Below are 14,076 nucleotides of genomic sequence, written 5' to 3'. Positions count from 1 at the left end.
ATTTTGAGCCAATATGGCATTCAGAGTATCAATCTCAAGAACTCCTTTCTTCTGAGCTATCCCATTATTCACAGGATTCCTTTCAGAAGTGTACATGAATTGGTTATTTGCAACTATTTCAATGAGTTCCTGAGCTTCTGCAGGCGTCTTCTTCAGATGAAGAGATCCTCCAGCAGAGCTATCCAATGACATCTTGGATAGTTCAGACAGACCATCATAAAAAATACCTATGATGCTCCATTCAGAAAGCATGTCAGAAGGACATCTTCTGATCAATTGCTTGTATCTTTCCCAAGCTTCATAGAGGGATTCACCTTCCTTCTGTCTGAAGGTTTGGACTTCTACTCTAAGCTTGCTCAATTTTTGAGGTGGAAAGAACTTTGCCAAGAAGGCATTGACTAGCTTTTCCCAAGAGTTCAGGCTTTCTTTAGGTTGTGAATCCAACCATGTCCTAGCTCTGTCTCTTACAGCAAAAGGAAAAAAAGCATAAGTCTATAGACTTCAGGGTCAAGCCCATTGGTCTTGACAGTGTCACGGATTTGCAAGAATTCAGCTAAGAGCTGATGAGGATCTTCCAATGGAAGTCCATGAAACTTGCAATTCTGTTGCATTAGAGAAACTAATTGAGTCTTAAGCTCAAAGTTGTTTGCTCCAATGGCAGGGATTGAGATTCTTCTCCTATAGAAGTCGGGAGTAGGTGTAGTAAAGTCACCAAGCACTTTCCTTGCATTGTTGGCATTGTTGTTTTCGGCTGCCATGGTTTCTTCTTCCTTGAAAAGCTCTGTTAGGCCCTCTAAAGAGAGATGTTCTTTAGCTTCTCTTAGCTTTCTCTTCAAGGTCCTTTCAGGTTCAGGATCAGCTTGAACAAGTATGCCTTTATCTTTGTTTCTGCTCATATGAAAGAGAAGAGAACAAGAAAGTAGAGAATCCTCTATGTCACAGTATAGAGATTCCTTGAGGTGTCAGAGGAAAAGAAGAATAGAAGGAGGAGGTAGAGATGAGAAAATTCGAACTTATTAAAGAAATAGGGTTCGAATTGCACCTTGAGGAGGAGTGTTAGTCCCTTAAATAGAAGGATGTGAAAAGAGGGGAAGAATTTTCGAAAATAAATTAAAAAGATTTTGAAATAATAAAAAAAAAATTTGAAAATTTGATTGAGATTTTCGAAAATTAAGTTTGGGAAAGAAATTAAGTGATTTTGAAAAAGATTTTGAAATTAGAAATCAAAAAGATATGATTGAAAATTAATTTTGAAAAAGATGTGATTGAAAAAATATGATTGAAAAGATATGATTGAGAATCAAATTAAAAAAAAGAAAAAGTTTTAAAATTAAAGTTGATTACTTGACTAACAAGAAATTAAAAGATATGATTCTAAAAATTTAAAATTTGATCCTTTCTTAATAGGCAAGTAACAACTTGAAAATTTTGAAGTAAATCTTGAATTGAAGCAAGGATTTTTGAAAATAGTAAAAATAAATATAAAATGGAAAGAAATTGATTTTGAAAGAGATATGATTGAAAAGATATGATTTGAAAAAGATTTGATTTTGAAAAATTATGAAAACTTGAAAAAAATGTGAATTAAAAACAAAATCTTCCCTCTAGTGTCATCCTGGCGTTAAACGCTCAGAATGGTGCCCATTCTGGCGTTTAACGCCCAAATCTCTACCTTTTTAGGCGTTAAACGCCCAGCCAGGTACCCTGGCTGGCGTTTAAACGCCAGTTTTCCTTCTTCACTGGGCGTTTTGAACGCACAGCTTTTTCTGTTTGATTCCTCTGCTGAATGTTCTGAATCTTCAATTCTCTGTATTATTGACTTGAAAAGACATAGTTTTGAAAAAATATTTTTGAATTTTTGATGATGGGAATCAATAAAAATGCAACTAAGATCAAATAAACAATGCATGTAAGACACCAAACTTAAAAATTTGTATACTAAGGACTATAACAATGTAAAAATGCATGTAAGAAACAACAAAACATACAAAACAAGAGAATTTGAAGATCAGAGCAATGAAATCATCAAGAATAACTTGAAGATCAATGAAGAACAATATGTATAAATTTTTGAAAATTAGAAGGATAAAGACATGCAATTGACACCAAACTTAAAATTAGACAATAGACTCAAACAAGAAACATAAAATATTTTTGGTTTTATCATTTTAAAAAAAATTTGTATTTTTTTTCGAAAATTATATAGAAAAGAAAATAAAGAGAATCAAAACTTTTAATAAGAATTCCAGGAATCATGCAATGTTAGTCTAAAGCTTCAGTCTAAAAAGGATTAGACATGTTTGGCCAAGCTTCAGCAGGCATTACATTCAATAGCTAAATTGATGAGAATCAATCAGCTTTTGTGATGGTGGGAACATCACCTTGAAACTCTAGAATTCATTCTTAAAAATTTTGAAGAAAAGATAACTAATCTAAGCAACAAGATGAACCGTCAGTTGTCCAAACTCGAACAATCCCCGGCAACGGCGCCATAAAATTGGTGTTGTTGCCAGACCAAACTTGGCACTGTTGTTGCCGGAAACAAATGCGAAATTATTATTCGTTCATTCGTTCCTTCCCCGGCAACGGCGCCAAAAACTTGGTATATGAAATCGTGAATCACACTTTGTCACAATTCCGCACAACTAACCAGCAAGTGCACTGGGTCGTCCAAGTAATAAACCTTACGTGAGTAAGGGTCGATCCCACGGAGATTGTCGGCTTGAAGCAAGCTATGGTCATCTTGTAAATCTCAGTCAGGCGGATTCAAATGGTTATGGAGTTTAAGGTGATGAAAATAAACATAAAATAAAGATAGAGATACTTATGTAATTCATTGGTGGATTTCAGATAAGCGTATGAAGATGCTTTGTTCCCCTTGAACCTCTGCTTTCCTATTGCCTTCTTCCAATCATTCATACTCCTTTCCATGGCAAGCTTTATGTTGGGCATCACCGTTGTCAATGGCTACATCCCGTCCTCTCCGTGAAAATGGTCCTGATGCTCTGTCACAACATCGGCTAATCAGCTGTCGGTTCTCGATCATGTCGGAATAGGATCCATTGATCCTTTTGCGTCTGTCACACGCCCCACAATCGCGAGTTTGAAGCTCGTCACAATCATCCCTTCCCAGATCCTACTCGGAATACCACAGACAAGGTTTAGACTTTCTGGATCTCAGGAATGGCTGCCAATAATTCTAGCCTATACCACGAAGGTTCCAATCTTAGATTAGAAACCCAAGAGATACGCATTCAAGCTTGTTTGCATGTAGAACGGAAGTGGTTGTCAGTCACGCGTTCATAGGTGAGAATGATGATGAGTGTCACAGATCATCACATTCATCAAGTTGAAGAACGAATGAATATCTTGGAGAAGAAATAGACTTGAGTTGAATAGAAAAACAATAGTACTTGTATTAATTCATGAAGAACAGCAGAGCTCCACACCTTAATCTATGGTGTGTAGAAACTCCACCGTTGAAAATACATAAGAACAAGGTCTAGGCATGGCCGTGAGGCCCGCCCCCAAATGTGAAAAGGTCTATGAAAGTATGAGTATATGATGAAAATACAATAGCAAAACGTCCTATTTATAGAAAACTAGTAGCCTAGGGTTACAGAAATAGGTAATTAATGCAGAAATCTTCTTCCGGGCCCACTTGGTGTGTGCTTGGGCTGAGCATTGAAGCTTTCATGTGTAGAGACTTTTCTTGGAGTTAAACGCTAGCTTTTGTGCTAGTTTGGGCGTTTAACTCCAGCTTTTGTGCCAGTTTTGGAGTTAAACGCCAGAATTCCTGAGCTGACTTGGAACGCCTGTTTAGGCCATCAAATCTTGAGCAAAGTATGGACTATTATATATTGCAGGAAAGCCCAGAATGTCTACTTTCCAACGCAATTGAGAGCGTGCCAATTGGGCTTCTGTAGCTCCAGAAAATCCACTTTGAGTGCAGGGAGGTCAGAATCCAATGGCATCTGCAGTCCTTTTTCAGCCTCTGAATCAGATTTTTGCTCAGGTCCCTCAATTTCAGCCAGAAAATACTTAAAATCACAGAAAAACACACAAACTCATAGTAAAGTCCAGAAGAGTAATTTCTATTTAAAAACTAATAAAAATATAATAAAAACTAATTAAAATATACTAAAAACATACTAAAAACAAAGCCAAAAAGCGTATAAATTATCCGCTCATCACAGATGCTGTCCAGATCTGACCTACCTACACTCAGAAGAGATTTTCTGGAGCTACAAAAGTCCAAATGGAGCGTTCGCAATGGCTATGGAAAGCTGACTTCCACCGCTTTCCAGAAATATATAATAGTCCATATGATGTTGATGCACCACTATTTGGTGGTGCATTCTATGCTGAATTTAGGGGATTTTATCACCCTTTTCTCACACTTATTCACTAGAATAGCAGGATTTTATATATTCTCCCTAATTTGTGCTTAAGAGTGAAAACATGATTTTTAGGCCCATAATTGGTTAATTTTAATTCGCCTTTGATTCCACTAGATGCCTTGATGTGTGTGTTAGTGATTTCAGGGTGAAAAGGCCAGGAATAGATCAAAGGAATTGAGAGAAAAGCATGCAAAGTGGAGAAATCATGGAAAATCAAGGATTGGGATATATTCACCCCATGCGCACGCGTAGTAGACGCGCACGCATGGAAGATGAAAGTCACCGGGCGACACGTACGCGTACATGACGCGTACGCGTGGAACGCAAATTGCCAAGCGACGTGTATGCACGACCCACGCGTACGCGTCGACGCTCGCACGTGACTTCTTTAGTGAAATCGTGCCCAGCAATTTTGGAGGGTTTCGAGGCCCAATTCTGAGTGGAATTCTGGCGGGAAAGGATTAAAAGAACCAAGGATTAAAGGGGTTCACATCTTTGACATCTTTTACACACTTTTAGTTTCTAGTTAGAGTGAGAGGTAGTTTCTAAAGAGAGAAGCTCTCTCTTCTCTCTAGAATTAGGATTAGGTTAGATTAGAATTTCTTAGATCTAGGTTAAATTCATGATTTGATCTACTTTTCCTTTATCAATTCTTGTTCCCCTACCTTTCCTCTTTCTAGTTTCGTATTTCATTCTTGTAATTGTTTACTTTTATGTTGATGAACTCTTGTTTCTCCTATTTTCCTTTAATGCAATTTAAGTTTCATGTTCCTTTATTGTTGATTTTAATTGTTGATGTTTAATTCCTTGTAATTAGTAGTTGTAGATTTATAATTCTTGCAATTTGATTTTACTTTGCTTTTATGCCTTCCAAGTGTTTGATAAAATACTTGGTTGGATTATAGAGTAGATTTTTCTCCCCTTGGCTTGGTTAGAGTAATTGGAGACTCTTGAGTTAACAAACTCTTTTTTTGGTTGATAATTGAAAGTTGCTAGTTGACTTGAATTCCACTAACTCTAGTCTTTCCATAGGAGTTGACTAGGACTTGAGGAATCAAATTGATTTATCCACTTGACTTACCTTCATAGTTAGAGGTTGACTAAGTGGGAGCAATGGACAATTGATGTCGCAGTTGAGGGAGATAATGAGGATAGGACTTCTAGTTCTCATTGCTTGCCAAGAGCTTCCTTAGCTATTAGTTTACTTTCTTGCCATTTATTTCTCTTGTCTCGTATCCAAAACCCCAAAATATACATCAAATAACTAATAACAAGAACACTTCCCTGGAATTCCTTTGAGAGATGACCCGAGGTTTGAATACTTCGGTTATTATTTTTAGGGGTTTGTTACTTGTGACAACCAATTTTTTGTATGAAAGGATTATTTGTTGGTTTAGAAACTATACTAGCAACGAGATTTCATTTGTGAAATTCTAAACACGCAAAAATCTGTTCAGAAAAATGGTACCGTTGCCAGGGAATCGCAAATTTGCGCATGTTATTGGTTATTGTATATATGTGAATATTGTGAATATGTTTGCCTTTTGTTTCTTTGTTAGTTTGTGCTAGTTTTAGGATTTGGTTTTCTTTGCTTCTCATTTGATTTTGTTTTCATTCTCTCTTGCTATCATGAATTCTCATCACTTTGGCTATGAGTGTGGTTACAATTATGTTATAGGAAATGGAAGTTTCAATGATGATATGCATCAAGGATGGAACAATCAAAGGTGGGAGGAGCCTTAAGCATATGCTCAACCTTCTTGGCAACAACCTCCTCCGGTCTCCTATAGGTATAATTCCACTCCTAATGCATATCACTCCTACTGTAGTTACCAACAATCCCTACCATATGCTTATGAACCTTATCCTCAATATAACCCTCAACCATATTCACAATCCCCTCTTCACCAAACACCTTCATATGACCCTAATCCTTTCCCGCCAGACCAACAACCATATGAGCCATATGAACCACATATAGAACCACTATTCCAACCTCATCACCTACAAGAACCACCTCCTCCATACTATTTCCAAGATAAACCACCTCCAATGTATACAAATTTTTAACCACAAGATGAATTTTACTTTCCACCACAACCCTCCATGGAAGAGTATTCATGTCCAATGATCCAAGAGCAATATGATCCTACTTATGCTTGCAAGTTGGAACAAGAATCAGGAGATCGCCTCAAGGAATCAACAGACCGGCTTCAAGCAACCATGGCATGTGTTGTGCAACAAGTAGAAAAATTGGAGAGTGTTGAACCCTTCCTCCAAAATAATGAACCCTTCTATCCACCCCAAGCCCTAATGGATGATTATCTCACTTTGCTATGTCAAGGGCAAGAAGAAATGCAACGGGAGGTGCTAAAATTCATGGCCGCCTTAGATGAGGTAGCAAACCGATTAGCCTCCCAATGCTTGAACCCTCAAGAGCCTAGCATGAAGGAGAGATTAGAAACATCGGTGGAAAATGAGGAATGTTGCTTTGTGTTGGAACAATTGGAGGAACTTATGATTGATGAAGACAAGGAAGAAGTGGTTGAAGATTTAGGAGATGCGGAGTCTCCATGGGAATCTATGATCATAGAACATCCCTCCAACAAGATTGAAGTTGATGTTGAGGAGGAAAGTGCATGATGAGCGGATAATTTATACGCTTTTTGGCATTGTTTTTACATAGTTTTTAGTATGATTTAGTTAGTTTTTAGTATATTTTTATTAGTTTTTAAATAAAAATCACATTTTCTGGACTTTACTATGAGTTTGTGTGTTTTTCTGTGATTTTAGGTAATTTCTGGCTGAATTTGAGGGACTTGAGCAAAAATCAGATTCAGAGGCTGAAGAAGGACTGCAGATGCTGTTGGATTCTGACCTCCCTGAACTCAAAGTGGATTTTCTGGAGTTACAGAAGTCTAAATGGCACGTTCTTAATTACGTTGGAAAGTAGACATCCAGGGCTTTCCAGAAATATATAATAGTTCATACTTTGCCCGAGTTTAGATGATGCAAACTGGCGTTCAATGCCAGCTTTCTGCCCTATTCTGGAGTTAAACGCCAGAAATAGGTTGCAAAGCAGAGTTAAACGCCAGAAACAGGTTACAAACTGGCGTTTAACTCCAAGGAAGACCTCTGCACATGAAAGCTTCAATGCTCAGCCCAAGCACACACCAAGTGGGCCCGAAAGTTGATTTCTGCATCATTTACTCATTTCTGTAAACCCTAGTTACTAGTTTAGTATAAAAACTACTTTTTGTGATTTATTTCATATCTCTGGAGCACATTATGTAACTTTTACATTCTGAGACCTCCATGGGAGGCTGGCTACTCGGCCATGTCTACCCTATTTTCACTTATGTATTTTCAACGGTGGAGTTTCTACACACCATAGATTAAGGTGTGGAGCTCTGCTGTTCCTCATGAATTAATGCAAAGTACTATTGTTTTTCTATTCAATTCAAGCCTATTTCTTCCCTAAGATATTTATTCGCACACAAGAACATGATGAATGTGATGATTATGTGACGCTCATCATCATTCTCACTTATGAACGCGTGCCTGACAAACACTTTCGTTCTGCATGAAAGCAAGCTTGAATGCATATCTCTTAGCCTCCTGATCGTGAGATCAGAGTCTTCGTGGTATAGGCTAGAATTATTGGCGGCCATTCTTGAGATCCGGAAAGTCTAAACCTTGTCTATGGTATTCCGAGTAGGATCTGGAAAGGGATGGCTGTGACGAGCTTCAAACTCACGAGTGCTGGGCATAGTGACAGACGCAAAAGGATTACTGAATCCTATTCCAGTATGATCGAGGACCGACAGATGATTAGCCATGCGGTGACAGCTCATTTTGGACCATTTTCACTGAGAGGATGGGATGTAGCCATTGACAACGGTGATGCCCAACATACGGCTTGCCATAGAAAGGAGTATGAAGGATTGGATGAAGACAGTAGGAAAGCAGAGATTTAGAAGGAACTAAACATCTCCATACGCTTATCTGAAATTCTCACCAATGAGTTACATAAGTATCTCTATCTTTATTTTATGTTTTATTTATCTTTTAATTATCAAATCTCTATAACCAATTGAATCTGCCTGACTGAGATTTACAAGGTGACCATCGCTTGCTTCAAGCCGACAATCTCCGTGGGATTGACCCTTACTCACGTAAGGTTTATTACTTGGACGACCCAGTGCACTTGCTGGTTAGTTGTGCGAAATTGTGACAAAGAACTTAGATTATGAACGTGCGTATTAAGTTTTTAACGCCGTTACCAAGGAATGAACGATCACGATTTCGTGCACCATGTTTTTGGTGCCGTTGCCGGGGATTGTTCGAGTTTGGACAACTGACGGTTCATCTTGTTGCTCAGATTAGGTAATTTTATTTTAATTTTAAGCTTTTTATTTCTTATTTTCAAAAAATACAAAAAAAATTTCTTCTTCTTCGTTCTTCTCAAAATAATTTTCGAAAATAAAAACCAAATATTTTGTGTTTCTTGTTTGAGTCTAGTGTCAAATTTTAAGTTTGGTGTCAATTGCATGTTTTAACTTTTTCCTAAAAATTTTCGAAAACTCATGCATGGTGTTCTTCATGATCTTCAAGTTGTTCTTGGTAAGTCTTCTTGTTTGATCTTTAAAATTTCTTGTTTTGTGTCTTGTTTTCCATATGCATTTTTGAATTATTAGTGTCTACAGTTTGAAAATTTCTAAGTTTGGTGTCTTTCATGTCTTTCTTTTCTTAAAAATATTTTCGAAAACATATTCTTGATGTTCATCTTGACATTCAAGGTGTTCTTGGTGTTCATCTTGACATTCAAAGTGTTCTTGCATGCATTAGTTGTTTTGATTCATAATTTTTATGTTTTGTTTCAATTTAGTGTTTTTCTCTCTCATCATTAAAAATTCAAAAATCAAAAAGATATCTTTCCCTTATTTTGCTCATAAATTTCGAAAATCTGAATTGATTTAGTCATAAAGTTTTAAAATTCAATTGTTTCTTATTAGTCAAGTCAATTTTCAATTTAAAAATTTTATCTTTTTCAAATCTTTTTCAAAAATTAAATCTTTTTCATTTTTTTTCCAATATTTTTGAAAATTATAAATTTTGATTTTCAAAATCTTTTTCTTATCTTTATTTCATATTTTCGAAAATCTCACTAACATTTAATGTTTTAATTCAAAAATTTTTCAAGTTGTTACTTGCCTATTAAGAAAGGTTCAATCTTTAAATTATAAAATCATATCTTTTAGTCTCTTTTTAGTCAAGTAATCAACTTTAATTTCAAGAATCAAATCTTTCTAATTTCCAATTCAAATCTTTTTAATTTCAATCATAACTTTTTTAAAAATCAATTTCAAAATCAAATCTTTTTAATTTCCCTTTCAATCTTTTTCAAAATAAATTTTCAATCATATCTTTTTCAAAATCAATTTCAAAATCCTTTCTAACTTCTTATCTTTTCAAAATTAATTTTCAAATCTTTTTCAATTAACTACTTGACTTTTTGTTTGATTTTAAAAATTTTCTATTTCAATCATATCTTTTTTCAAAACCACCTAACTACTTTTCTCTCTCCAATTTTCGAAAATTACTAACCCTTTTTACAAAATTCTTTTTAATTAACTAATTGTTTTAAATTTTAATTTAATTTTTTTTATTTTTGAATTTTAATTAATAAATAAAATAAAAACAAAAATATTTTTCTTTTTTTCTTCTTCTAATTTTTGAAATTCTCTCCCCTCATCTCTTTCTAATTATTTTATTTATCAACTAACACTTCTCTTCTTCTTAAAAATTCGAACCCTCTCCCTCTTTCTGTGTTCGAATTCTTTTTCTTCTCTTCTACTCACATAAAGGAACCTCTCTACTGTGGCAAAGAGGATCCCTATTATTTTCTGTTCCCTTCTTTTTCATATGAGCAAGAGCAAGGATAAGAATATTCTTGTTGAAGTTGATTTGGAACCTGAAAGGACTCTGAAGAGGAAGCTAAGAGAAGCTAAAACACAATACTCTAAAGAGGACTTTACTGAAATTTTCGAAAAAGAAGTAGAGATGGCCAAAAATAATAATAATGGTGGAGATGCAAGGAAGATGCTTGGTGACTTTACTGCACCAAATTCCAACTTACATGGAAGAAGCATCTCAATCCCCGCCATTAGAGCAAACAATTTTGAGCTAAAGCCTCAATTAGTTTCTCTGATGCAATAGAATTGCAAGTTTCATGGACTTCCATCAGAAAATCCTTTTCAGTTCTTAACTGAATTCTTGCAAATCTGTGATACTGTTAAGTCCAATGGGGTTGATCCCGAGGTCTACAGGCTTATGCTTTTCCCGTTTGCTGTAAGAGACAGAGCTAGAATATGGTTGGACTCTCAACCTAAAGATAGCATGAACTCTTGGGATAAGCTGGTCACGGCTTTCTTAGCCAAGTTCTTTCCTCCTCAAAAGCTTAGCAAGCTTAGAGTGGATGTTCAAACCTTCAAACAGAAAGAAGGTGAATCCCTCTATGAAGCTTGGGAGAGATACAAGTAACTGACCAAAAAGTGTCCTTCTGACATGCTTTCAGAATGGACCATCCTGGATATATTCTATGATGGTTTGTCTGAATTATCAAAGATGTCATTGGACCATTCTGCAAGTGGATCCATTCACCTAAAGAAAACGCCTCGAGAAGCTCAGGAACTCATTGACATAGTTGCAAATAACCAGTTCATGTACACTTCTGAAAGGAATCCTGTGAGTAATGGGACACCTCAAAAGAAGGGAGTTCTTGAAATTGATACTCTGAATGCCATATTGGCTCAGAATAAAATATTGACTCAGCAAGTCAATATGATTTCTCAGAGTCTGAATGGATTGCAAGCTGCATCCAACAGTACTAAAGAGGCATCTTCTGAAGAAGAGGCTTATGATCCTGAGAACTCTGTAATAGCAGAGGTGAATTACATGGGAGAACCCTATGGAAACACCTATAATCCCTCATGGAGAAATCACCCAAATTTCTCATGGAAGGATCAACAAAAGCCTCAACAAGGCTTTAATAATGGAGGAAAAAATAGGTTTGGCAATAGCAAGCCTTTTCCATCATCCTCTCAGCAACAGACAGAGAACTTTGAGCAGAATCCATCTAGCTTAGCAAATATAGTCTCTGATCTATCTAAGGCCACTCTAAGTTTCATGAATGAAACAAGGTCCTCCATTAGAAATTTGGAGGCACAAGTGGGCTAGCTGAGTAAAAGGGTCACTGAAACTCCTCCTAGTACTCTCCCAAGCAATACAGAAAAGAATCCAAAAAGAGAGTGCAAGGCCATAACCTTACTTGGTGTGGCCGAACCCAGAGAGGAGGAGAAGGACGTGAATCCTAGTGAGGAAGACCTCCTGGGACGTTCACTGACCAATAAGGAGTTTTCCTTTGAGGAACCAAAGGAATCTGAGGCTCATACAGAGACCATAGAGATTCCATTCAACCTGCTTCTGCCCTTCATGAGCTCTGATGAGTATTCTTCCTCTGAAGAGGATGAAGACATTACTGAAGAGCAAGTTGCTAAGTACCTTGGTGCAATCATGAAGCTGAATGCCAAATTATTTGGTAATGAGACTTGGGAAGATGAACCTCCCTTGCTCACCAATGAACTGAATGCATTGGATAGGCAGAAATTACCTCAAAAGAAACAGGATCCTGGTAAATTCTTAATACCCTGTACCATAGGCACCATGACCTTTGAGAAGGCTCTGTGTGACCTGGGGTCAGGAATTAACCTTATGCCACTCTCTGTAATGGAGAAACTTAGGATCTTTGAGGTGCAAGCTGCCAGAATCTCATTAGAGATGGCAAACAACTCAAGAAAACAGGCTTATGGACTAATAGAGGACGTGTTAGTAAAGGTTAAAGGCCTTTACATCCCTGCTGATTTCATAATCCTAGACACTGGGAAGGATGAAGATGAATCCATCATCCTTGGAAGACCCTTCCTAGCCACAGCAAGAGCTGTGATTGATGTGGACAGAGGAGAGTTGATCCTTCAACTGAATGAGGACTACCTTGTATTTAAAACTCAAGGTTCTCCTTCTGTAACCATGGAGAGGAAGCATGAAAAGCTTCTCTCACTGCAGAGTCAACCAAAGCCCCTACAGTCAAACTCTAAGTTTGGTGTTGGGAGGTTCCAACAATGCTCTGAATATCTGTGAGGCTCCATGAGAGCTCACTGTCAAGCTATTGACATTAAAGAAGCGCTTGTTGGGAGGCAACCCAATGTTATTTAATTATATTTAATTATTTTCTATTTATATTTTATGTTTTCTTTAGGTTGATGATCATGTGAAGTCACAAAAACTACTGAAGAATTAAAAACAGAATGAAAAACAGCATTAAAAACAGCTCACCCTGGAGGAAGAACTTACTGCCGTTTAAACCCCAGTAAGAAGCATCAAACTGGCGTTTAACGCCAAGAAGAAGCATCAAGCTGGTGTTAAACGCCAGAAACAAGCACCAGACTGGCGTTTAACGCCAGAATAGAACATGGAATTGGCATTAAACGCCAGAAACAAGCAGCAAGTTGGCGTTTAACGCCAGACATGCATTCTAAGGGCATTTTGCACGCCCAATTGGAGCAGGGATGCTAAGTCCTTGAACCCACTGGATCTGTGGACCCCACAAGATCCCCACCTACCCCACCTCTTCTTCTCTCCTCTTCACACCTTTTCATAATTCTCTTCCCCAAATACCCTTAACCACTCACATTCATCCACTCTTCCCTAAAAACCCCACCTACCTCCAAAATTCAAATTCTTTTCCCTCCCAAACCCAACCCTAATAGCCAAAACCTACCCTCCACCCCACCCCTATATAAACCCCTCCACACTACTCCATTTTCACACATTACAACCACCACTTCTCCCCCTTGGCCGAATACACCTTCTCACTCTATCTCCACCATTTTCTTCTTCTTCTACTACTTTCTTTCTTCTTTTACTCGAGGACGAGCAAAACTTTTAAGTTTGGTGTGGTAAAAGCATTGCTTTTTGTTTTTCCATAACCATTTATGGCACCTAAGGCCAGAGAAACCTCTAGAAAGAGGAAAGGGAAGGCAAAAGCTTCCACCTCTGAGTAATGGGAGATGGAGAGATTCATCTCAAAAGCTCATCACTAAGAAAATGATGGAGCAAACAAGAGAGCCCACTCATGGACCTCACCAAGAGCATGAGGAAATTCCTCACGATGAAATCCCTGAGATGCCTCAAGGGATGCACTTCCCTCCACAAAACTATTAGGAGCAAATCAACACCTCCCTAGGAGAATTAAGTTTCAACATGGGACAACTAAGGATGGAACACCAAGAGCACTCCATCATTCTCCATGAGATTAGAGAAGATCAAAGAGCTATGAGGAAGGAGCAGCAAAGACAAGGAAGAGACATAGAGGAGCTCAAGAGCACCATTGGTTCTTCAAGAAGAGGAAGACGCTACCCTCACTAAGGTGGACCCTTTCCTTAATTTCCTTGTTCTTATTTTCCTATTTTTTATTTACTATGCTTTATGTTTATGTTTGTGTCTTATTACATGATCATTAGTATTTAAGTGTCTATGTCTTAAAGCTATGAATGTCCTATGAATCCATCACCTCTCTTAAATGAAAAATGCTTTAATTACAAAAGAACAAGAAGTA

General features: G+C 37.3%; 2 non-coding genes across 2 annotated transcripts; one reads left to right on the top strand and one right to left on the bottom strand.

Moving 5' to 3' along the window:
* Positions 1-246: 246 nt before the first annotated feature.
* Positions 247-354, top strand: LOC112752202 (small nucleolar RNA R71). The gene has a single exon (XR_003176647.1). It is a non-coding gene; the product is annotated as a small nucleolar RNA R71 (small nucleolar RNA).
* A 10,511-nt stretch (positions 355-10,865) lies between these two features.
* Positions 10,866-10,973, bottom strand: LOC112753946 (small nucleolar RNA R71). Its single transcript, XR_003178306.1, has one exon. It is a non-coding gene; the product is annotated as a small nucleolar RNA R71 (small nucleolar RNA).
* Between the last annotated feature and the right edge of the window lie 3,103 nt (positions 10,974-14,076).

Source organism: Arachis hypogaea, chromosome 15 (genome assembly GCF_003086295.3).
Source record: "Arachis hypogaea cultivar Tifrunner chromosome 15, arahy.Tifrunner.gnm2.J5K5, whole genome shotgun sequence".
Classification (NCBI taxonomy): Eukaryota; Viridiplantae; Streptophyta; class Magnoliopsida; order Fabales; family Fabaceae; genus Arachis; species Arachis hypogaea.
Note: the sequence above shows the minus strand (reverse complement) of the source record. Positions and strands in the feature narration are given on the sequence as shown.